General features: G+C 43.1%; 1 protein-coding gene across 5 annotated transcripts in view; it reads right to left on the bottom strand.

Annotated features, from left to right (window-relative positions):
• LOC116945111 (protein PALS2-like) overlaps window positions 1-26,324 on the bottom strand; it is a 173,668-nt gene extending 147,344 nt beyond the window's left edge. For 4 of the 5 annotated variants that reach the window (XM_032959235.2, XM_032959271.2, XM_032959244.2 and 1 more), the window contains exon 1: window positions 26,201-26,324. The gene's annotated coding sequence lies outside the window, so the exon portion shown is untranslated. The remainder of the gene's footprint in view (window positions 1-26,200) is intronic. The other variant, XM_032959262.2, reaches the window with a different exon arrangement.
• Window positions 26,325-26,636: the final 312 nt, after the last annotated feature.

Here is a 26,636-nt window from a genome sequence, read left to right as displayed (position 1 = left end):
AAGAAGAGCCATTTCTTTATAATTTGGTCAAAAAAACTCAATATTTCAAGAGCCACAATGCATGTGAATACGAGATGGTAAATAACGTTATGAAACAGTCCCTAAAGCGCCGCATGCCCGGAGCCGCAGGTTGTCGGCCCTTGCTATAGCCTTACTAGATATGTTTCAGAGCGAGCAGAACATAGTTGACAAACCACACTTTTTTTTTGTTAAACTCGCAGTGCAGCAATGCTATACAAGCAAGGAAAAATGTACAAAGGTTATGTATCACACCAAGACAAAACCCTGTAAACTTGACGACCTAATTTTTTTTCATGCCGAAAACTACAGCGTAAACATATAACAAAACCATATTTATTTCATTGGAGCACAAAAATCTACGTGTAATTTTCTCCAAAAAGTATGGTATATTGGACACAAATGTATAGTGATATCATTGTCCATAAATGTCGTGCAAAATTGTGGCTGCTCTTTTTGTATTATCCCAATGAACATTTGTTTAACAATATACATTAAACTAATCGTTAATGTTTCCAACATTGTACGCAACTTTTATACCAAATACATTGCTATATCCTTGCATTCGCTCTAAAATTATGATTGCCTTGCACTATAATTTATTTGACAGCAGACTACGGTGTGCACTGCGCATATACAAACGCTCTCAGCCTCATGCAATATGTAAAAGCACCAGTTTCTGAATAACTGCATTGTGGTAATATTGTCTTCAGTAACCATCAATACATTGAGCAAATGTGACCATCCGTCAGGCAGCAGCAAGACGAGGAGACGATTCCAGACCAGTTTCATGCTTATTCGGACTCTTCAGTACAGTACAGTCAACACAGTTCACTACTGATTGTCTTGTGCAAGATTATTTGTAATTTAACAACACACATAGACCGTATATTGCATGTATTATTCGAAATCAGCAGTTGACCACCATACACATCTTTTGAACTGGTGGTTGAAAAATGGTATGATGTGGGGAGACCTTCATCTAACAGCAGATTGACAAAGATATAAATATTATTATTACGTGTAAAGTTGCAAGCAAGGGAAAAAAGTACTATATTTTAGCTGTAATATCAGTGGACTGGAAACATCTGTGATTTAGATTCTATAATATTTATGTTTGTTCAATAGCGGCAAGCTTCTATCATGCCAGTGGACGGTGTGTGTGTAATGTTCCTGAAGAGTACCACCAAAAGTAAGATATAAGAGGTTGAAGGAGCAAATAGTAAGCAATGCATTCAACCTGCTAAGGAAAGTATTCCATTTTATTTACAATACACCTGTGAAGGTCGGAGTAGAAAATACTAAAACTATTGGGAAAGGTTAAGTGACAATATAAAAGACCCTAGGAAGGCAAAGGATTTTTAAGAAAGTAGTACCATGAAGTACAGTGAGGGAAAAAAAGTATTTGATCCCCTGCTGATTTTGTACGTTTGCCCACTGACAAAGAAATTATCAGTCTATAATTTTAATGGTAGGTTTATTTGAACAGTGACAGACAGAATAACAACACAAAAATCCAGAAAAACGCATGTCAAAAATGTTATGAATTGATTTGCATTTTAATGAGGGAAATAAGTATTTGACCCCTCTGCAAAACATGACTTAGTACTTGGTGGCAAAACCCTTGTTGGCAATCACAGAGGTCAGACGTTTCTTGTAGTTGGCCACCAGGTTTGCACACATCTCAGGAGGGATTTTGTCCCACTCCTCTTTGCAGATCTTCTCCAAGGCTGACGTTTGGCAACTCGAACCTTCAGCTCCCTCCACAGATTTTCTATGGGATTAAGGTCTGGAGACTGGCTAGGCCACTCCAGGACCTTAATGTGCTTCTGCTTGAGCCACTCTTTTGTTGCCTTGGCCATGTGTTTTGGGTCATTGTCATGCTGGAATACCCATCCACGACCCATTTTCAATGCCCTGGCTGAGGGAAGGAGGTTCTCACCCAAGATTTGACGGTACATGGCCCCGTCCATCGTCCCTTTGATGCGGTGAAGTTGTCCTGTCCCCTTAGCAGAAAAACACCCCCAAAGTAAAATGTTTCCACCTCCATATTTGACGGTGGGGATGATGTTCTTGGGATCATAGGCAGCATTCCTCCTCCTCCAAACACGGCGAGTTGAGTTGATGCCAAAGAGCTCCATTTTGGTCTCATCTAACCACAACACTTTCACCCAGTTGTCCTCTGAATCATTCAGATGTTCATTGGCAAACTTCAAACGGGCGTGTATATGTGCTTTCTTGAGCAGGGCGACATTGCGGGCGCTGCATGATTTCAGTCCTTCACGGCGTAGTGTGTTACCAATTGTTTTCTTGGTTACTATGGTCCCAGCTGCCTTGAGATCATTGACAATATCCTCCCGAGTAGTTCTGGGCTGATTCCTCACTGTTCTCATGATCATTGCAACTCCACGAGGTGAGATCTTGCATGGAGTCCCAGGCCGAGGGAGATTGACAGTTCTTTTGTTTCTTCCATTTGCGAATAATCGCACCAACTGTTGTCACCTTCTCACCAAGCTGCTTGGCAATGGTCTTGTAGCCCATTCCAGCCTTCTGTAGGTCTACAATATTGTCCCTGACATACTTGGAGAGCTCTTTGGTCTTGGCCATGGTGGAGAGTTTGGAATCTGATTGATTGATTGCTGAGATTAGGAGCACACTCTTAAAGGGAGTGCTCCTAATCTCAGCTTGTTACCTGTATAAAAGACACCTGGGAGCCAGAAATCTTTCTGATTGAGAGGGGGTGAAATACTTATTTCCCTCATAAAAATGCAAATCAATTTATCACATTTTTGATATGCGTTTTTCCGGATTTTTTGTTGTTATTCTGTCTCTCACTGTTCAAATAAACCTACCATTAAAATTATAGACTGATCATTTCTTTGTCAGTGGGCAAACGTACAAAATCCGCAGGGGATCAAATACTTTTTTCCCTCACTGTATAGAGGTGTAGATGTGTTGTTAACCACCCTTCTGTGCTCTTGCACAATGTGGAGGGGGGGGGGGATTTCTGAGGCAACATCCATTATGCATGTGCATTATACGAGCCCTTTGAACTTATCTTTCCTGTCTGTTGTGTTTGTTAAAATAGCCCTACCAACGGTAATCCCTATTGAAGTACGCTGCCCTTTGTAGGCATGCATTTAAATAATGTATTATTTGATGATTCGCTTCCACGCAGCACTAAGACGGTAGCTATCCGAACGGTTAAAGTTATTTTGATTTCTTTCATTTTCTATAGATTCTCTAATTAGTCTTGGCCAGTAGTTGCTAGTTTTGCACAAAACTTCAACATTATCAAAATCAATTTAGTGTCCTTGTTGGCACGCGTGTTCTGATTGAGAGGGGGTCAAATACTTATTTCCCTCATAAAAATGCAAATAAATTAATAACATTTTTGACATGCGTTTTTCTGGATTGTTTTGTTGTTATTCTGTCTCTCACTGTTCAAATAAACCTACCATTAAAATTATAGACTGATAATTTCTTTGTCAGTGGGCAAACGTACAATATCAGCAGGAGATCAAATACTTTTTTCCCTCACTGTACATGTTCATAGTTTGCCGTAAAATCATTGTAACTTCAACGCGTATTTGCCATTCACCGGACACACAGTGGCGGGCATTGCAATGACAAAAATTTAAGTGGAGAATGATGGCAAGCTATCATTTTTGGATGTTCTATTTGAGAGGAGGCCCAATGGCTCTTTGGGACATTCTGTCTACAGAAAGGCCACCCACACAGATTCCTATCTGAAACCTGATTCCCACCACCATCCGGCACAGAATTCCCTCATCAAAACACTACACCATAGGGCCCACTGTATTTCTGACCAACACCACCTGGTCAGTGAATTAAAACATGTACACCGGACCCTTAAGATGAATGGATATACGGACCGTATTATCCGAAAAGCTGTCTCTCCAACCATGGAGAAACAAACCCCTGAGACTCCGATCAAAACCATCACCTTACCATACATAGCAGGCGTTACCAAAAATATTTCCAAAATCTGAAACAAACACAAGATCCAGGTCCGATTCAATACAGTACACAAAATCCGTGATCTGATCCCATCCGTAAAGGATGTCATCCCTGACTTACAGTACCCTGGAGTCTACAAATTGAGTTGCACTTGTGGTGACTGTTATATTGGGGAAACGAAACGTCATATATCAGACCGTATTCGCGAGCACAAGGCAGATTTGAAACATGGCAGGACAAACTCTTCGGCCGTGGCTGACCACTGCTATAACGCTGTGGGCTCTCATGATATTGTTTTCTCCGACACCAAAGTGCTCTGCAAGTCGTCTGGATACCACCAAAGATTTGTCCATGAAGCCATCCAGATATACAAACATAGACACAACTTCAACCGAGATGATGGGTACAATCTGAGCAATCATTGGAAGTACGTTATTAACAGGTAAAGTCTTAACTGACTGTGATGTTTCCATCCTACCTGCCTATGTCAGCTGTTATTTCATGCTAATCTCTCACATTAACATAGCCACTTCCGTGCCCAGTTACATGCTAATTCCTCACATTAACATCATGCTAATCTCTCACATTATCATAGCTACTTCCGTGCTCAGTTACATGCTAATTTCTCACTTCAACATCATGCTAATCTCTTACATTATCATAGCTACTTCCGTGCCCAGTTACATGCTAATTTCTAACTTTAACATCATGCTAATCTCTCACATTAACATAGCCACTTCCGTACCCAGTTACATGCTAATTTCTCACATTAACATCACTAGACCCAACCACTTCTTTATGACCCTTGGGCTACACCCATTTCAATACTTTTAAAACAGTCTGCATCAGCAGCAGACCATGCTTTCCCACCTGATGACGGACGCTTGTGTTGCGCCCGAAACGTCGTGATTTAATTTAGTTATTTTCATTTCATTATTTTCATTATTATTTTTCATTTACGTGACTTTACCGAAAGAACCAAACAGTAGAAGGCGTGGGTTTGTGGAATTTCCTACATTTTTTCTAAATGTTTTACCTACAGTACCATTCAAAAGTGTGACTGTTTTACTACTTCCAGCTCTCACAGCTGAAGGCCACCACCAGATGGGAGCTGATGCACATTCAAAGTTGGTAAAGTGTCTGACATTGAAGAAATCACGTGGTACAAAAATCACAGCCCATGCACAAATTCTTCATATTATAACTTACTTCAAACACGTGAAGCGTGAAATACATCATGACTCTATTGATACTTTCAATTTTACATTATACCATTTGTAACCAGCAAATGTTCAATCTGTGCAGAAATAAGCTAGTAATTAAAACACTGCATAAGTGAGGCTGGATTATGACAGTTGGTTATATCCTGTCAATTAGAATGTCTGCCACTGAGCCAGTCTTCATATTTTTACAAGACTGTATATTTAACCTCAATTTTCCTTTCACAGATTCCTTTTGTTAAAAAGGATGTTGACTCAATACAACATAAATAATAAGCACCACACGTTGCATTTTTCAACAATAATCTACGATGAGTGTCAGCTTATCGCCTCAAACTTGCGGCAGTCAGCTGTTGTGCTTCATTGTCTTATCATTGAACATTAGTGTTTTCAGTATGTTACCGATATTATGCAGGTTTTTAATTCGCAAATCCAGTCATGCAGCACAGCGATTGGATTCACATGGTCAAATCACATCTGCAGTCGCTGCAGATTAATGTTGACCAGGTGCTAAGTGGCAATAAATAAAGCCTAATGGCTAGATTCACATCTTGTCAGAAAAGTTAAAACACATCGTCTTGGCGATTTTGCCCCCATTTGTTCGTAAAGATGATATTGGCCTTCTTTCGCTACAAATCTCATGAAATTTAAATGCTTTATCAAATGGAAAATCTGCCCACAAGTGTTTCCCTGCTCAAATAAATGATACTAACCTCCATTTACAGCTCTGAGGCAGTGGTGGAAATGTTACATATGTAATGACATGATGACACCTGCGGTCATCTCTCTCCATCGTCCGGCCATGTGGAAGATCTCCTGCGGGCTTCCATCACCCTCCTCGGCACGCCGCCAGCCAGCCGCGTAGCCGAGTATGGACGGTGGAACCACACCGAGTGATCGGCCGTGTTTGTGTAGCCAGTAGAGATGGTAACATCTAAGTGTTGTACTGAGAGTGCCCGTATAAGAATAAAGAAGTACACTCTACACCAGGGACCGGTTTCGTGGAAGACAATTTTTTCACGGACCGGGGGAGGGGGGGGGGTGTTCATAATTGGGTCTTTCCCCCTTTTCAAAGAAGCTCTCAAGCGACGTTATTTTTTTACTCATTTTGGCTACTAGGGGTTAGCTTGTGGGCTTACCAACACTGAGACAAGTGCACAGTGTGGGAAATAGGCGCGGACGAAAGTGGTAAAGAAAATAATGGGCGGCCCACGCGCGGACTCACCGCTCACCTCCTGCTGTGCGGCCCGGTCCTAACAGGCCACGGACCGGTACCGGTCCGTGGCCTGGGGGTTGAGGACCCCTGCTCTACACGATGTGTCGCGGAAGTCGCTCATTACACATACCTAACATTGCACAAATGCCCATACATTATGGCACCTTGCCATTTGTCAGAGCCATGCATTGCCATCAACAAGGAAACCGAAACTACAGAACTTGAGGTCTGCTGTACATTCGGTGGTGACCTATTTGCCAAAAAAGTCCGAATGAGAATACACGGTGAGCGCACGCACTTTCCAGATCACAGGGGCCCAACCTGCAGAATGCTCGACTGGACCAACCTAAGAAGAACGACCTTGAGCGCAACCACTTTGACCATGAGCTGACGACACAATCATTGTTTTACAGCGCGACTAGAAGGCAACAAAGCTCACTTTTAGATGCTTTAGGATAATTTTGTGTTTCATAAAGGACTATATACATCACGTTACACTCCTATGGTGGGTGAGGAGCCAGTGACATCATTGCACTAAACAAGACCAAAACTGGACAAATTAATACCATTTGTGTTTTCCAATACAATAAAAGTGAATTCATGAATCCCTAACACCGTATTAAAATGGCTTGTGGAAGTAGTGCCACCGTGTAGTCGTATCTTAAACCAAATGAAAATACTACTCGTTAACCCATCTTCAATGTTTCATATAGCATGGAATATGTTAATATACTGTGTCTTCTTGATAAAAATAGCAGAAATAGATGAGCTTTCTGAGACCTTAATTAATCTATATCCAGTGTGGAAAATGTAGTGTGCTCATCTCTTCTCACACTCTAAGAGTTCTGACCAATTAAGGAGCTGTAAATGTTTATGCAATATCAGAAGATAATAAAAAAATCCTGTTCAAATACTGTAAGTATAAAATACACTCGAATGTAACGCCACCTAGAGTCTAGTACATTTTGACTGCAGTTCACCCTCAAGGGGTGAGAGGGTGAGGTGGGACTCATCACAAATTGTTTGGTGGCACAATAACAATCCCGCGACCACGTAATGGGCGTCGCTCTCCAGATGGCCACACAAAGAAGCTTTGTACGGGGAATTTGGAAATTACAGTGTAAATTACAAAGCAATACTCTTATGACTGTTCCATTTTTGTGGAAGTGTCATAACCCTCAGTCTAAACCACAAGGACCCACTACTGTGGCATATGATGACACATGCAATCCAATTATGCGTACACGGATTTTTAATTAGGCATGAAAATGTATTTTGTACGCATGATTGTTTCTTTCCAAAAAAAGGTGTGCACTATAGTGAACACAGCGTGTCTGTAAATAGTATTACTTATTTACCCAGGACAGATACATTGATTTCAAAGACTCCTTTTCAGTGGGGTGCCTGTTTTGGGATGTCTAGCCAACACCAACTACATTGTATAAATTTAACTATTGGAGAGAACCTGAAGGATACTCATGCAGAACAGGGGGAAAACATACAAACTCCACGCAAAAAAGACACCCAGGTCCTCCTTGCTGTGAGCCCAAAGTGTAACCGCTGTGCCACCTTTCCCACTCACACATGAAACGCAATATATTTTTACGTAAAAAAATGTTAGTGACCTGGACAACTCTAATTCTCCACAAATCTGGCAGTCACCTGATGATGCTAGTTGTATTTACTGGCAAAACGAATGTTGATGCTAGTTGTAATTACTGGCGAATTGTAAATGTTGTGAGTTTACTCTCAAACACACCGGTGTGCTGTACTAGTAACAAATTGGCATGTTTCGTTTACGTGATAAACCTTTCGTTTACGTGACAAACCTTACTAATGGGCCATGTCGGGTGGTGGCGGGTTTAATGACACGTTTATATATTTACGCAATTTAACACAAAAGACCTGTATTATGGATGATATTGGTCGCAAAAGCCTACGTGTTAAACTACCTGCTTTAACATTATCTTTAAAAAAAAAGTAAATCTCAAAGTAATTGCCATCCCGAGCCAATGTCTGAAGTAAAAGGCTAATGTTTGCCCTTACGGGGATGTCCGAAGTCAAAGTCCAATTGATATAAACATGTGGTTTACACATACAACCATAACAGTCGAGTCAACGCAAAAGCACGAGATAATGCTGACCTTTGGGGACCCCACCATTTTCAACCACAAGCAGGTTCGTTTGCTGCGCAATGCATAATGATTCACGCATATTTGTGGGAAAATATTTTATTCCAACAGAAAACTCACGCCCAACTATTTAACACGAGGGTCTTGCAAGCGGAAAACATGCCGTCATTTTTCAAACGGTCATGGCACTTACAAAATTTGCATTCAATTGAGTGTTCATTAAAATGAGCTAAACGGAGGTCCTTCTGTAATGGTCAGAGTACTTGCCACTGAGCCCACTTACACAGCTCACAATGATTTGCATCGTGTTTCTACCCAAGAACATTCTGGGGAATTATTAACGCTTACGTTTTTATGTAAATCAGCCAATGAAGACCATATACATGATTTTCAACAGTGGGGAATATTTCCAAAAAAGGTAATTAAATTACACATGTATATTGTCATGGGGCTGACTATGTGTATATTGTGTGCTTTCTAAACGTGTGATGTGGGCACTCAAAAGCACTATCAGACAGGCCCAAATATTCTGCCTCCGTGGCTACTTACATGCTGTTCCCAGGTTTATATAATTGCGTACTTTGAAAAAACACAAAAAAACACGAAAAAATCTAATTCATCTGCCAGAGATATTGTTCTTTTACAAAGGTTGTTGGTAAACCCATGACCATTTTTCAATTAAACTTGCAACACAAGTGGAATAAAATAAAATACAGGACGATGCATTTTTCTGTAATATTGACCGCAACAATAGCTTTATCATCTAAATAAAATTTTAATGACCCTGGGGTAGATTGCAATAGATCCAATGGCTACTGGCCTTATAAAACAGTTATCCGATTCATTTTATACATAAATGAAGAATAAGCAGACATGCTATAGTCATATATGTATTTAAACCTGCCATTTGTGTATGGCAAGTTATATTTCTAGTGCTGAATAAAGATTACATCCAATATGTAGCGACTGCTTTGTACATTTGCTTTCTTATAGCTTGTGAAATGTTTATATATTAATATTTCAAGACCAATATGTAACAAGATGACTTAACGTGCTACATTTGTTTATGTTATTTTTGTGAAGACTTTAATTCTTGCACGAAGTACATGAACAAACTGTTTTGATTTTCATAGCTTGGTAGTAATTTTGTAAGTTGTGCCATTACACATTACTCCCAAGCAACGGAGAATTCCCCTCCTGGGTACACACCTAGGTTCAGCATCAGAATCTGTATTTGTATTGGAAGAATCCAATGCGCTATGAAGCTCTTTTTCACAGATGTTCAGTAGTTTTCACAGATGTTCAATAGTTTCCACGGGCGTCCAGTAGGTTACATATTATTTACAACAAAAACACTAAAGGTAACATGGTATCGGAAGAATTCCGGATAATCCTGTTTTATTGCAGCATAAAAGCACAAATGAAGATGGACTTGTTCCAAAACCACCAAATGGCACAATGAAATGTGTTGGTTGTGTGTAAGATAGCAGTGTGAGAATAAAAGTTTTGAAAAAAATACTATTAAACACGAAATACATTTTATATAACATAAAAAGGCATCTTGATAAATATGAACAATTCATATTATCCACGTTTATCTATGCTTTACTGCAGAAATAAATTTATTAATTTTCACATATACGGGTAACAAGATCTGTAATTTCTGGGCCTCCAAATCAGTCACCTGAGATAAAAGGAACTTATCTGCATTTCAAAGTAACGTTAAGTGTGAATTCGGCCAAATACCAAAAAACTCGCACTGAACATTTTGACATGCGTTTTTCTGGATTTTCTTGTTGTTATTCTGTCTCTCACTGTTCAAATAAACCTACCATTAACATTGTAGACTGATCATTTCTTTGTCAGTGGGCAAACATACAAAATCAGCAGGGGATCAAATTTTTTTTCCCTCACTGTATCTATACAAGAACAATGTAATAAAAAACATTATACCTCGAAAAGCCTTGACGAATCTTAAAACTTTTTATCAGGATAATTTTTCAAGATAATATTTCGCTAATTCCATTAATACTTGCATGGCAACTGGGTGAACACCAGAGTGGCCAGAGAATCCCCGCATATATGAAGGGAGAACACTCAAAGTCCCACGTGAATAAATCCGTATTGCTCCATTTCCGTGGTGGTCATCCTATTGGCGTATTCTCTCCTCGTCCATGCGCAGAGCAAAGGATGGCATTGGTGCACAGCAGCAGACCAAGCTCTGCGGGAGACCGTGCACAGCGAGAGGTCACGCTAGCCATCAGCAAAAGCGCGATCAATTACTAGTGGGATGGACAGGAGACTGCGCCCAGCGGGAGGACACGATGGGCAGGGGACTCTGCTCGGTGGGATACTATGTTGGGCTGAGACTGCGCTTGATGTGAGACCACGTGAGTGTTCAGCGGGAGGCCTTGAATGTTGAGGTAGAACAATGCTGTATTGCTTGGCAGAAGAGTGTTTTAGTGCTCAGGAGACTGCACTCAGCGTGAGTCCAAGAATGGGCAGATACAATGTGAGCAATCGGAGAAAGATCGAGCACAGACGAAGACCAATGGAGCGCTCAGTGAGAGACTCAAAAGTAACTGGTGTGAGTATCATGACCATTGTCTTCTTACTCATCGATGCATTAACAACCATGAATTCAACATAATACAGTTGCTGAAATTCGTGCCCAGAGTGACCACACCTGGGTAACTCCTTTGACCAATGGATAACAGAAAAGGACTTTTAGCGGATTGTTTTGAGCCACAAATAACAGGAGATAACCAGTGCAAATAAGATGAGCCTCCTGTATGAAAACAAGAAAACCATGCATAGCCATTATTTCTCGAACGTTTTTCAACATGCTGCTTGTCCTCAGAAGTGTTTAATAAATGAAGACAACAATAATGGGAGCGCTCGTGTCAGGCGCAGAGGAGGAAGCAGGCCACGATAAGACAACACAGCTCGGATCGCGTCTCTGCCCAGGAAGCTGTGCCTCGGCCGGCAGGACAGGTTGCTGAAGGGGGGGCATTTATTGATATTGTGGCACCGCAGAACTGAGGCCTTCATCAAGCATTAGATAGATCGTGGCTAATTGTCATGAGGCAGTATTAGTGGCAAGGCAGGGAGGTTTTTTTTGTGATATTACAAATGAGCAGACACACAAGACGTGTGACATCATCTCAATCGATGTATTTATATGCTCCCACATCCATGCTCCCTCACTTTTCACTAATGTGCACTGACCAGGACAGTGAAGTATGGTCAAATAACCCCCACATCCTGCACGGCATGGGGAGGCCTTCATCCAGCAATGGATTAAACACAGGCTATGCACGTACATAGCACAGTGTGCTTACACAGCAACATTCATAAGCAAACTGATCATCTGTGGAAGAACTGTACATTCCAGGTTGAAAATAATTTCTAGAGGGAAGAAGTTATCTCCCTTAACGGCAAATCAATGAAGCATGTTGTGTATTCTGTATATTGCCTGACCTAAGAAGGCCATGGGGAATAGCCCCTGTTGATTCAGGACTCACCATCAGCACTAATGAGGACATATGAGGCCCAGACATATTCAACCACTCTACGCAAATAATAATCACCCTTAGCTCAAGATACAGCAGAACCCAAAGCACGTCTTCTATCTCCTTCCAGCAGCCACTGTAAACAAACAAAAATAAGGCAAACTTTCCTTAACAAATATGTATCTTCATACACAACCCTCATAATAAAGAATGTTTGTTGCTACATAATAAAAATCTGTAATTTTTGTTATCCTTTATAATAAAAAAGAACGTTTTGAAATGTTTACATGTGTATGTATATACTCAAAGTGCAATATTAGGTATATATTTGATTACAGGTTTTACTTGGGAATGACAGTAAGTTGGTCTTAAGCTTTTTGATTTATAATATCTAAAGGGAGATGCATTGTAACAAACCACATTCTTATCACCCCTTTTACATGTTTCATTCAACAAAACATTTCAGCAATTCCTATGTCCTTAGATTAAACTAAATACTAACCAATTTTTTATTTTAAACTATAATTTTTTTTTATTTTACCAGGTAAAGCCCACTGTGCTACATAGCTATTTTGAATTTGCCTGGTAGACGGGAGGTTGTGGGTTCGATCCCAACCCTAACGCCTGTACATTTGGAGTTTGCATGTTCTCTCCACGTGGTCACATGGATTTTTCTCCAGGTCTTCCGTTTTTTTCCCCTACACGTTTAATAACGTGCGTTTATAGTATTTGGGTGCTATAAATGACCACAAGCCACTTAGTTGAGCTACTATTTGTGACCAGATCGCTTCTGAAAAACAACTATATAGCTGAGTAGGCCTTACCTGGTAAAATAACAATAGTTTAGTTTTAGTTTTAAAAGTAATGTTTACATTTTCATAAATTTTATGGGTCAACATTGCAGTCGGTGAAGCGAAAGCCTTGGGCATGGGAAGAGTTTGGAGAGGTCATGGAAAGGTACTACCGGGCAGCCTCAAAGATGTTCTGGCAAATTATCCGATGCCCAGGCTGTTTTCAGAAGGGTGGCGTAACACTGACCTCAACTAAGGAGATAGTCGAGAGGTGGAAGGAACACTTTGAGAAGGTCCTCAATCCGGAGGACATGCCCTTCTCTCAGGAGGCAGCCCTGGAAACAGCTGGGGGGGTCGAGGGCCTTTGCAGCGGCAAGGCTGCTGGGGTGGACGAGATTCGCCAAGAGTTTAGGAGTGTCGTGGTTAACACGCCTCTTCAATGTTGAATGGACGGCGGGTATAGTACCTCTGGATTGGCAGGCTGGGGTCGCGGTTCCAATTTTTTTAAAAAGGGGACCAGAGGGTGTGCTCCAACTAAAGAGGAATCACACTCCTCAGCATCCCAGGCAAAGCCAATGCCAGAGTGCTGGAGAGAAGTCTCTGCCCAGTGGTCGAGCCTCAGATTCAGGAGGAACAATGCGGTCATTGGAGTATGCTTCTACAGTCTACTTTTGCTTTGTAGACTTGGAGAAGGTATTTTAACATGTAGGGTGCATCTTGTCTCCACTCCTGTTTGTGATTTTCATGGACACGATATCAAGGCGCAGCCGAGGTATGGAGAGAATCCAGTACGGGGGCATGGAGGAGGAATCATTGCTTTTTGCAGATGACGTTGGCCTCTTTGCCTCTTCAGTCTGATCTCCAGCGTACACTTGAATGGTTTGATTCCGAGTGTGAAGCGGCTGGGATGAGGATCAGCACCTTCAAATATGAGGTCATGGTTCTCTCCCGAGAGATGGTGGATTATGCTCTCCAGGTGAGGGGGGAACAGCTGCCCTTAGTGGAGGAGTTTAAGTACCTCGGAGTCTCTGTCGCCAGTGATAGTATAAGTGGGAGCAGGAAATCGGCTGGCGGATCGGTGTTGCGGGTACTGTACCGTTCCGTGGTAGTGAAACAGGAGCTGAGTTTTCGAATAAAGCTCGCAGTTTACAGGTCAATCTATGTTCCCATCCTCACCTATGGTCATGAGCTTTGGGAAATGACGAAAAGGATGAGATAGTGGGTATAAGGGTCCCAAATTAGGCTTCTCCACAGGATTGCCGGGCTCACTCTCTGTGATGGGGTGAGGCGCTCTGTAATCTGTGAGAGCCTCAGAGTCGAACCGCTGCTCCTTCGGATCGAGAGGAGCCAGTTGAGGTGGTTCGGGCACCTGCTAAGGATGCCCCCGGTAGACTCCCCCTGGAACTCCAACGGGCACGTCCTACTGGGCGAAGATCCCGGCGTCGGCCCAGGACACGCTGGCGGGATTATGTCACTCGGCTGGCCTGGGAACGCTTGGGAATTCCCCAGGAAGAGTTAGAGTCTGTCACCAGGGAAAGGGCGGTCTGGACCACCCTTCTCAACATGCTGCCACCGCGACCCTAACCAAGACAAGCGGACTGAGAAACGAACGAACGAACATTGCATTAAACGGTATGCCAAGTCTGCTCCAATTGTTTCTGCTTTTTTCATGATGTCCACACAATTATACCATTTGGTTCAGGAGCATTCCAATTTTTACACTATAAAGGGCAGAGTTTACTTCTCCTAAAGTGGCATCAAGAATTGCCTGCTCCTCTTCAATCCTGAAAACATTTTTTTTCAGATATGACAGCAAATAGAGCAAGCAATGACAGCAGCAAAAATGAGGTTGAAAATTTCCAGTTCCCAAATTGTAGCATAGGTGAAAAATATGGAACCATAATGCATGATAAACATGTATTATTAAAATAAGAAGAGGAATATTATGCAGTTCTCTATTGACATATTCCAGGAATCAACCAATTTGCTCTCAGCTATATAGAAGTGGAATATTTACTATACATGTACTGAACTAGGACGCTGTCTTTCCGACAGCTCTGTTCTTCACCTGAGGACGGCTGCTTGCATTGTGGCCGAAACGTCGTGATAATTTTATTTCATTATTATTATTATTTCCCTTCTACGCGACTTTACTGAAAGAACCAAGAATATGAATTATATTTCTTATATTTTGAATGTATTATTATAAGCAGACGTCCATACTTTCCTGGTACGTTTCAGATACAAAAGACAGCAATGGTAAGAGATCTATTTGCAACAGGCCGCACTCATTGGGCATAGTCAACACAAGACAATTACCTATTTTCCCACATATAACCCGCGAGGTATACCACTTTTTACAAACAAAACAAGACCCTGCGGGGTATATGGAGGTGCGGGCTATCCCAAAAATATTTTCCACGTGTGACATGTCATAACTCGTTACATTTTTTCATGGTAGGACTATCCACTGTGCAACACTTACCTTTGACTAAAGCATTGCCGAATAAACCACTCACACAAAAATTGCACGTTATCACGTTTTAAATTAATTGTTTGTACAATTAAACGACAATGTTTGAAGGGCGACGGGAGAGCTGGAAGGAAGGAGAGGTGGGGGGGTTGTGGGCGAGGCAACGGCACTACTGTAGTGCCGCTATTATCTGCACAGTGCGCAATCTACCAGTGCTAAAACTGCACTTGCGTATCTACCAGTTATGCGTTACTTATTTATTGGATATTTACTTGTGTTACTTATTTACTGTTTTAAGTTCACTCGTTTCCGGTTAGTTTGTTTTCTTTGTGCACGTTATGATTTTAAAGTTAACAATTGATAGTGGAATGTATTACAAATGTCAACTTCGTATTTATATGGTGGAATTAACTTGCGGTACCGACGTTAAATATATGAATGCATGCGGGGTATATGGAGGTGCGGGCTACATGACATTTTTTTTTACACAAAACGCTATTTTTGCGGGGTATATGCGTCTGCGGGTTATATGCGTCTGCGGGCTATATGCGTATGCGGGCTATATGCGGGAAAATACGGTACTTCAGCAGTTGTTCTTTTCTCTCCAATAGCTCCAGGGCTAACCTTGAAAATATATTCACCACGATATTGTCTCGTCAGAAGTAATCAGACGCAATGAGCATAAAGAACTTGTTGTTCCTAAGAGCCCCAGTCAGCATGCATTGCAAGTACTCCCACAATGTGACTCACCGACAGACTCCCTAGGTTTGCTTGCACTCTTGTGAACAGATGGCAGGCCTCCAGCATGAGGAGATTCAGGTCAGGAGATCCCTGCATGTTCGCGATAGACACTGTTGTCAAGTGTCCAAGCGAATTAGGCCACCAGAGCCCCAGAGGTTAAAATATAGGCTCTGCAGAACCAAGTGAATTGCTTTCAGAACCAGGAAGTTGATGGAAAAGTTAAGATCCTCTGACTGCATTGAAGTGCCTTTGCCTGACACTCCACTCCCCATTCCAAAAATAATAAATCAGTTGTGATTGTAAAGGACGACAAAGTGAAACCGCATTCTAAACAGCCACAGATGTGGGTCGATTTACCCACCATTGTGCTTTTATATATATATAAACACAGGCATTAAGGCCATCAGATTTTGGCCTAAAAATAATTGCCGAAACTCAGAATAAATGTTGAGCCAGCGGAGAAACCTACAGCCAAGAAATGGACTACCTAGAGAAAATAGGAAAAATAATCATTGGAGTGCAGTCCACGCATCTGTTGTCTATACACGACAACGGTAAACCGATGTGCACAAGCACAGCACACGGAGCATGTGCTTCTGATCACAGGGTTACTTACGTGCTCCTCGTCTCTAGGCCACACAAGTCAGTAATAGCGGTGACCTCCACCAGCTGTTCGATGGGAAATGCGAGGAAGAAGCCGCATGGGCAGAATTCCCATCACTCTCTCCTCCTCTGTGTTATGAGTTTTTAACATGCCGATTTTTACAAATAGATATTATTATTATTATTGAGTAATTTCTGCATCTTATGCTGGTATAATGGCATCCGTATGCATACTAAGTCATTCATAAAAAAAACGCTTTCTTCCATTGAGAACATCCCACTCTTTTTGTGCTAATCTTATGCAATATTCATCTGTGGAGCCTAGAAAATGTAACAAGGAGGGAAAAAAACTGCAATTAAAAGAATGATAATCTTCAGTGGCAGATAGCTGGATGAGCTGCATATGTCAACGGTTGTAGTTCTGACCACGACATGTAATAAAAACGCAATTGTATTGTTAGTTTCACAAATACTATAATGAACAACAAAATAATGCTGCTGAACATAAGATGCATAATAATCACATGCAAGACTAACAGGATATTGGCTAAATGTGAGTAAAATATGGAAAATATATAAAATAGCTTTAGTATATATATTGAAATGTGGTCAAGATATGAATTTGTGAATGTGGCAATGCAATATGTAAGTTCAGTCCGTTGTTAAACCAGGCATTAAGGCCATCAGATTTTGGCCTAAAAATAATTGCCAAAACTCAGAATAAATGTTGAGCCAGCGGAGAAACCTACAGTCAAGAAATGGACTACCAAGAGAAAATAGGAAAAATAATTATTGGAGTGCAGTCCATGCATCCCGTAATTTAATTGTTTGAATGGGGGATATTTAACCATACTTCACGACGTAGCTCAGTGCGGGACGGTGAACGCAAGGCAGCATAGACATGGGATCGTAGTACAATACGATGCCCTTTGTTACCTACAACATAGTTCCACAACAGCATATAGCACCTGCTATACACGGTGGTTGCCCTGTAAAGCACTATCCAGGCTCCAGCCTGCTTAGCTATCAAGATTTGAGATGGGCCACTTAATACAAAAAATAATATTGGTATGCAATGTGGCAGTAACCAAAAAACTGCTCACCAGTAAATGTTATTAGAAAGCCTGGATGAATAAAGTCTGCGCATGAGGTGAAGTCCCAAATTGCCTTGTTGCCTATCTCGTAATTTACATTTACCTTCTCTCACTCACTGCAGGGGAGAGTTGAACAACCTTCACCCATATAAGTGAGTCGTGAATAAGGATATAAGCTGTGTGTATGCATTAGTCCATCGTTTTTACAACTCGGTCCTTCAATATTTCACAATCGAAACCTGGAATGACAATTTATCATACATAATGGTAACCCAATAATATCCTTCAATATCCAAAAATATGTCAAGCTACAGTATTGTGTTCTGAATATAGTTCCAAAATATAAGGAAACCCATCCGTGAGCTAAAGTGCTTTCCACATTCATGTGCAATACATTTTTAACAATTTGCACTATCTATCACACTTTATTACGTGAACACTGTACAATTGCGTGCAACAATAAACATTCAAGATTGCACGTAAAAATGTTATTTTGAAGGTGCAAGAATCCTTTGTGAAATTGGACCTGGTGTGTATAGAAAGGGACACTAAAAAAAGTATACCACCCGAACAATCTGTTTTATTGATGTTATTTAAGACATTCTTGGTTCTTTCGGTAAAGTCACGTAGAAGGGAAACAATAAAAAAATAAAAAACTATTATTTTATTGTTTCCCTTCTACGTGACTTTACCGAAAGAACCAAGAATATGAATCCCTGCAGTCACGAAAGCTTTAAATCAAAAAAGTTATTTAAGACCCCATGCCACTGCAGATATCACCAGTGGTGTAATCCCAGTTATTTGGTTCACCCTCCAGACATTCCAACATTCACTAGTACACTTAAAGGAGAACCCGTGTATCTGTAAAAGATGAATCCCAAACAACTGGGATTTACGTGGGAATTGTTCTTTAACTTACCAGTGGGCTGAAACAATAATGAAATACATGACTAAATGTAAGATACTTAAATTGCTTGATTATGTGCATTTTTAGATTAACTATATTTTCTAATTACTACCTCTCACGTACAAATGTTAATGTAATAAATGCCATCCAACAAAAAATACCTTTGTATTCTGGGACCTCCACTGCCAGTACCATAATATGATAATAGGTTTTTCCCCTTTTTTATGGCAACAAAACAGGTGTTAAGATGTTAAAACACCAAACTGAAACATTTTACAAGGAATCATGTCTGCATTAACCACAATGCTTGTGGTCAGAATGCAAATAAAAACACACTCTGATAATATATTGTCCTTGAAACTGAATGATCCACACCAGAGACAGCTTTCTTTTGAGCCTCGTCTCAATCTCTGATAGTGCATTGTCATCAGGTGTGAAAACCACAGCAATAACATTGGTTTTCACACCTGATGATGATTGCTTGTGTTGCAATCGAAACGTCGTGAGAGTTTTTATTGTTTTATATTTTTTATTTTATTACTTTGTTTCCCTTATACGTGACTTTACCGAAAGAACCAAGAATATGAATCCCTGCAGTCACGAAAGCTTTAAATCAAAATCTTAACACCTGTTTTGTTGCCAGAAAAAAAGGAGAAAACCCTATTATCATACCTCTGCATTGGTTTACACTGAGAGGCAATCCTACACCATATACCATGCACCCTCTATCGGAGAAATGGGGAAATACAATTTAGAGGTAACCATTGCAAGCCTGAATTCAACGGCATTAAAGAGTGGTCAGGGTCATTAATATAGATATTTAAAATATATTCTGACAACAGATATGGCAGGCTGGCAAAGGAGTGCCTGCTTTTGCTGCACAAACACCAAAATAGCTGGAAGACCAACATGGTAGCTACCACAGTGTGCAAGCAATCCATCTTGCTTATGAACGACAGCAAGCTTCAAATCCAGAGCAAGTAGGTCCCTGCGCTCAGAGGTCATATTATTGATGGAACGCATTTGGTGTTCTGAACATTTCTTCTCAAATGCTTCAGATGGCAAAGTGTACAAAAAAGTTATTCGACACTTGCTTTCGGTATCACTCAAAATGTCATCCATATATATAAAAGGGAAATCTGTGAATATGTGAGTCAGTTCAAAATGTTTAGCGTACTTCCCAACATGCGACAAACTTTAAATTTGCCATGTGGGTAATTTCCAGACTGTACACCATGCAAAAATGATAAAAATTTTACTTCTTTATATATATATTTTTTGGGGGGGGGGCACAATAATGAATATATTTTGCACGGCAAGTGAGCTGTGACGTCACACCTGTCATGTGACCCGTATGCGGAAGCGTAACGGAGTGTGCCTGCTGATGTCCCCCCCCCAACCCTCTAACGGGTAAAGTGAAATACAAATGTGTTGCAGGTCTAAGGCGTTCTTCGCGCAGGATTACTTAATTATTTCAGTCGTTTACTGCCGTACGCACCCTCAAAGTTGTGTGTGTCTGCAGCAAGGGCGTCTATGTGTACCTATGGACGCGCGCGTGTGTGTGTGTGGGGGGAGCGGTAGTAGTTTCGTGGTAATTAATTGAAGGTGGAGGAGTTACCAACCCCTCGCACCCGTCCAGAGCCCCCGTTTAGCCCCTGTGGTGGTCACAGACGCCATGAGGGGAGGAGCCAATCGGAATTGGCTCCTCCCCCCACAGCATGGTCCACGACAGAGTTGCCCGTCCGGCACCGCGAGGAGGTAGGGGGTTGTTTTGCCGACCCGTAGCACCTGGGTCTGCCCCGTGACCTCCTGCCAGCGGGCGTTCGACACTTCACGTGGCCTCAAGGTGCACATGGCCTGGCACAAGCGTCGTGGTGACGTCACCGCCACTTAGTGGCGAATGGCGATTGTTGTTGTTGGGGAGCGGTAGTGTAGTGGTTAGCGCTACGCTGCGCTATGAACCCGGCGACCCAAGTTCGATTCCCGCTCACGGCCGCCACCACCACCGGTGACGATTATTTGAACCGGTCCTGGGCCTCCCCTAGGTCGACTCAGCCTTAAACGAGTAACTGCTGTGGTATGTGAGCATCGCCACTGGGGAGACAAAGGCGGCCGGGCAAAGCCGGGTAGTAAAGCTAGTATAATATATGAATTTTTTTGGAGGTGGCTATAATAAATGCATTTTATTAAAAAAAAAACTAATTGGGAATCCATTTCTTCTGTATTTGAAGAAAATATAGATTTCTCTTCGCCAAAAATGTATGCTTTAGTGTGTTAGTGTAGGTCTACTCTTATCAGTTGGTTAGAATTGTACATATTCTTAATATGCACGGTAGACAGCAAGATCAGAATTGTTCGGTCACAAAATAGCCGTGCCAAATTGATTAAGTAAATTCCCCGCGGGATATGCATTGAAGTAAATCATAAAATACCAAGGCACGCATCGCCAATAATTAAAAGCTACCTATAATTCGCAATCAAGGCAGCTTGTCTGAATTTGCCACTGCACGATACGATAATCAGCAACTCATGTGAAATAAACCGATGTGTATACAGTAATACAATGGTATGGACGAACAATGATGTGTGACAGTGTTGAAATGCTCACGGAAGGCCAATTATACACTGTACTGAATAAGCGGTAGCCTAGGACAGTGCCCTGGGGAACACATAAATAAATGGAAGAGATAAAGCTGCAAAAAAAATGAATCATTTGTTTAAAAGGGCAGCATTGTACCAGTGCATGAAGGACATCACATGCGAGCCAAACCTAAATAGAAATTGAAGTGAATGGATTGAGGCATTCAAAAACTATCACCGCGTCTCTAATTTCACCAATTAATTCCAAATTGACTACTTAAACCACACTAGGTTTGCACGATGGGGGCCACTTGTGTTTAGCAAAGCAACAACCAGATAGCATACACTGAAAGCACACACATACCACTAACTGGTTACACCATTTATATACAAACATCTATCTTTTGTTTATCACTTCAGAAGAAAGTAACATATACAAAGATTGTATGAAAATTCAATATACTTATACACGTAAATAAATAAATAAGAAATGTGCACACCATGTTGAGTTTAGCAAACGATTCTTCAATAAGCCACAGCTCTCTGAAATACCCTGCTGTGTGTCTGCAAATGGACTGCATCGTGAGGTTATAAGCGCACCAAGATTATTCGTGCATGAGCACGAGACACCAGCTGCGGATGCATATTTACGAGTACTTTTTACCGATCGTATGCAATTAATCCTGGGGAGTTGTCAACAGCGACGTGAAAACAATGACTGAACACATTCAGTGAAAGTGATTTAGAAGGAACATATTAGTAAACGCCTTAAAATGAGTATGAAATGTAATCAACTAATTACAATGAATGCAATCCCCCAATACTAATCTTCAACAGGAGTTTTTAGTTTTACCCTTTGAAAGCTCTACAAAATACCTACTGTCTACCACACCTCGCCATTGCCAGAGAGGGCATGTTTAATTATTGAAGGTGGGAACAAAAAAATACTTCCAACAGGTTCAGCCACGTTTAAAAGGAATGCGTTTGCATACATTTTTATACCAAAGGCAAACAACTCTTATCAAGGTCACAAGACCCTGTTGCCCAGGTTATACTGGAATGTTGAGCTGCATCTCGAAAAACAGCTAAACACATTTGACTATGACACAATACACATGCAAAACAGTACGGTATATGTATGCTTTATATTCCATAGTATGTATATACAAAAAAAGCCTGCAGGTCATAACATATATGGTAAACTCACATGGCAGATTAAAACTTTATTTTCAGTATACAATACCAGCATAACGTTCGCTATTTGCTATTAAGCGCAATTATTTCAGTGTACTTAAATATTTGAGTAGTCCAGCCACTTAAAGGAGTTGGTGGTTCAGTCATCATCACACACCCATCTTCAATGGCAAAGGTGTGTCTGCAGGGTGGAGTTTCTGCATCTATGAGTGTTGCATGCCACAACCTCCAAGTTAAGGTTTCTCTCTTCACTCTGGTTTTCTCACTCAGATTTAAGGCGTTATCCTAAGACATGCGCAGCAATATACCTTCTCAAAGATATAAAAATCATAATACAATTGTAGAGGATTAGTGGGATGACGTCATGTCACGGGGGCTTCAAGGGGGTACCTTCGGAAACAAGGGCGGGTCCGAGCTAAGGGGAGGTGCCGCCAAGGGGTACTTAAGGGGGACCCCCCCAAAACGACGGCGTGGTCGCCGTTGGGGAGTGAGAGAGAGAAACGAGAGCCTGCGTGGAAGACATCCCAGCCGCCGCCGAAGAAGGGCTAGAGGTGTAGAGGTCTCACCTCGTCGCCGGGCGGTGATGGGTGAGCCCCCGCCCGGGGCAGACGAGGGGGTAGACATAAGGGAAGCCGTACCGGGGCGTAGATAGCTGAGGGATGTCCGCGTAAAGGACAGAGTTCTGACGGGCGCCATAACGGGTGTGAGAAGTGTGTGTAACAGATGTGAATAAACGGCAAGCGGCCCTAAGTAAGAATCCTCGTCTCCGTCTGGCTCTGCAAGTCTCCTGGGTGTCAAGAAGTACTAGACAACACGATTAAGAGTGTTGCCGAAGAATATAGTATTGTATTTGACACAATGTATATATTATTATTTTTATTTCAGAACAAAGCTTCAATTAAATTTCGATTTAAAGCTTTCGTGACTGCAAGGATTCATCTTCTTTGGTTCTTTCGGTAAAGTCACGTAGAATGAGAATAAAAAATAATAATTGATAAAAAAGGATTCATCTTCTATGGTTCTTTCGGTAAAGTCACGTAGAATGAGAATAAAATAATAAATTGATAAAATAAAATAACACAATAATATTCTCACGACGTTTCGGCCACAACACAAGCGGCCTTCATCAATTTATTCTCATTCTACGTGACTTTACCGAAAGAACCAAAGAAGAAAAAGCCTGAATTGTGTATAACTATTATGGCAACCATACTATGCAGTGCTATATGCTTTATAATTCCAAATTATGGTTGATAAGTAATCATACCACGGTTGGCTACGTACGGTGCAAAAGGTCAACATACATACATGTATATAGTACGTATTAATCATAATTTCAGATAAAGTAAAACGTTTAATCTTTGACGGAGCTGTGGGGATTCCATCGTAGTCAGGCACATATATGTATTTTAAATCAGTCCATGTGTACAAATGCCGTACAACTGAAAGTGGCTCTTGCAGTGTAGTTGAGGGTCCGAGAGACCCAACGATGTGTCGTTCCCCTCCTGCTCGGGAGGTGAGACAAATCCTCAAACCGGGTGGCACACTCCAACACCAGCACACCGCTCCTCCGGCTTCAGCCACAAGCCGTGCGTTCCTGACCCGGGCAAGATGCCACTCTTGCTGTAACTCGAACCCTACAGCTCTAAAATCCAACCGAGTAGCGGAATGCAATGGTGCGCACGGCTCTCCGTCTTCAGGTCCTGACTTAAAAGCCTGGATGTGGGCCATCTCAGCTCATCTTCTTTCCAGGAACTATGAAATAATTACCACTTTGCGAGACGCCAACAGAAATGGCCCAATGCATGTTCACTTCCGCCACAGGATGTGGACGTGTTTAGGGCTATGGACGTGCAGGGAGAAACACCCATTGCTCATGTGAGTGACAATGCAACACCATGGATACCATGGTGTAAGCTAACAGCCCAGACCCCACACGCAGATTCTCTTATCAGCCACTAAAACGCGTGGGCCTGCCCAGCATTGACAGCCTCTGTAGTATATTGGATGCACATTGTATAATGAGAATACGTATGACTGACAAACACTTGACAGTTTGGCAAAATAACATCTCAAGAAAACCCATATAGGCAGCTGGAACATAACTCATACATGTGTTTTCTGAGGGATGTAAAGGTGATATTCTGCACAATCGAGTGAATACGTATTTTGACTCTTCAAAATCGTCTCCCCCTCCTGGTTCCCGCGCACGTGTTCTAGAACAGGAGGGGGAGACGATTTTGAAAAGCACGTGCGTGTGCTCTAGAGCACGCGCGCACGTGCTCTGGAACACGTGCGCGCGTGCTCTGGGACACGTGCGCGCGTGCTCTGGGACACGCGCGCGCGTGCTCGGGAACACGTGCGCGTGCTCGGGAACACGTGCGCGTGCTCTAGAACACGCGCGCGTGCTCTAGAACACGTGCGCGTGAATCTCGATGGCGACCGTGCGCGCCGCGGTTCAAGAACTCGGCCATCACCATGAACCCCTTCCCGCAGCCAACCCCACGAGGATCACCCCCCTCCCACCCCCCTCCAGAACAGTCGCGCTGGAACAGGATAAAATGGATCCGCGACAGAATGAATGATAAATTATGTTTATTATTTTAGGCCCATATATGGAGCAAAGCGTGTGTTCGAGCGCACGGATCAAGCAGTGATATTTTTAATACAAACTTGATTTGGAGCTTTCGTGACTGCAGGAATTACTCTTTGCTTCTTTCGGTAAAGTCACGTAGAAATAAATAAATTAAATACTGTAATAGCATATGCTGTTATTTAATTTTGAATACAATTAAAAAATTTTTATCGTTAAGGTGATTCCTGTCGCGTGATTTTCTGGACCGCGAAACCGACGATTTGCGGATCGCGCGTCATTTTCTGGATCTAAAAAAAGACGATTTGTGGATTTTTTTTGTTTAAAAAAGGCCCACGTTAGGCCGCCCCTGGAGGCCGAGCTGCGTTCCTTCTGCATCAGCATAATGCCTCGCTCATTCAGTCGCGGATTCACTTCATCCCTGCTACAGCGCGCGACTAGTTGGTCCACCCACCCCCTCCAGAACGCAGTCACGTGATCCCCTCTCCCGATTCCTCCCCCCGAAGTTTCAGATCTTGGTCACGTGAGACGGGGGGGGGGGTCGGGGAGCGAGGTCTCGCGCTGCCCGCTCTCGAGCGACCCCCACAACGCGACCCCCCCCCCCAATGCGACCCCCCCACCGCAACGCGACCCCCCCCCCTCAACCTGACCCCCCCCCCAACGCGACCCCACCCCCCCCCCCAACGCGACCCCACCCCCCTCAACGCGACCCCCCCCTCAACCTGACCCCCCCCCTCAACGCGACCCCACCCCCCCAACCTGACCCCCCCCCCCCCGCAACGTGACCCCACCCCCCCAACGCGACCCCCCCCCACCTGACCCCCCCTCAACGCGACCCCCACCCCGCCCCCACAACCCCTCCCCACCCCCACCGCAACGCGACCCCTCCCCACACACCCACCCCCTCGTCACGTGACCCCGCCGCGGCGAGCGATCAGCTGCGCGGCGACAGGGCGACGGGAGAGACTTTCTCCTCCTTGCCGCAGTCGCGCCGTGCCGCCCGGAGCGTGGGGGTCGGGGGTGGTGGTGGTGGTGGTTAAAGGGAGCGCTCGCTGCAGCCGCAGCTACCGCTGCTTCTGCTGCCTGCAGAGGACGGAGGCGCGGGGCTCGTGTTTTGTCAGCGTGGGGCTCGGTGTCACACTCACGGTTTGGCAGCAGTCCACGGCAAGGTTGTTGGGGGGGAGGGGAGCGAGGAGGATGTGGAGGTGCCCGCACGCCCGCCCGCTCGCTCGCAGCCTTCTGCGCCTTTGCCCGTCTTGCGCTCACAACGAGCTTTGTTGTCGTTACTTGTCGAGGTGGGGCGCCTAGGGGGCAGCGGAGGGGGGACACAGGCGGACGCGGAGCCCGAAGACTTCCCACTCCTCCGGCGCGGCCCAAGTGCCCGCGCCACTCGCCCGCTCACTCGGCCGGGATGGGGACGAGTGGGGGGGGGGACGTTGCGCGCTGCGCGCGCCTGTCAATCACCGCGCGCCGGCCACGCCCCCTTGCCGGGATTGGCGATCCAATTGGCCGAGATGTCCCAAGCCCCCACCTCTTTGATCGTTGATATTCATGAGATGGGTTGTGCTGATTAATGAATAT

Source organism: Petromyzon marinus, chromosome 2 (assembly GCF_048934315.1).
Source record: "Petromyzon marinus isolate PM22_M1 ecotype Great Lakes invasive population chromosome 2, UKy_Petmar_22M1.pri1.0, whole genome shotgun sequence".
NCBI classification, from domain to species: Eukaryota; Metazoa; Chordata; class Hyperoartia; order Petromyzontiformes; family Petromyzontidae; genus Petromyzon; species Petromyzon marinus.
The sequence above is the reverse complement of the archived record's forward strand: the minus strand, read 5'-3'. Positions and strand labels throughout refer to the sequence as shown.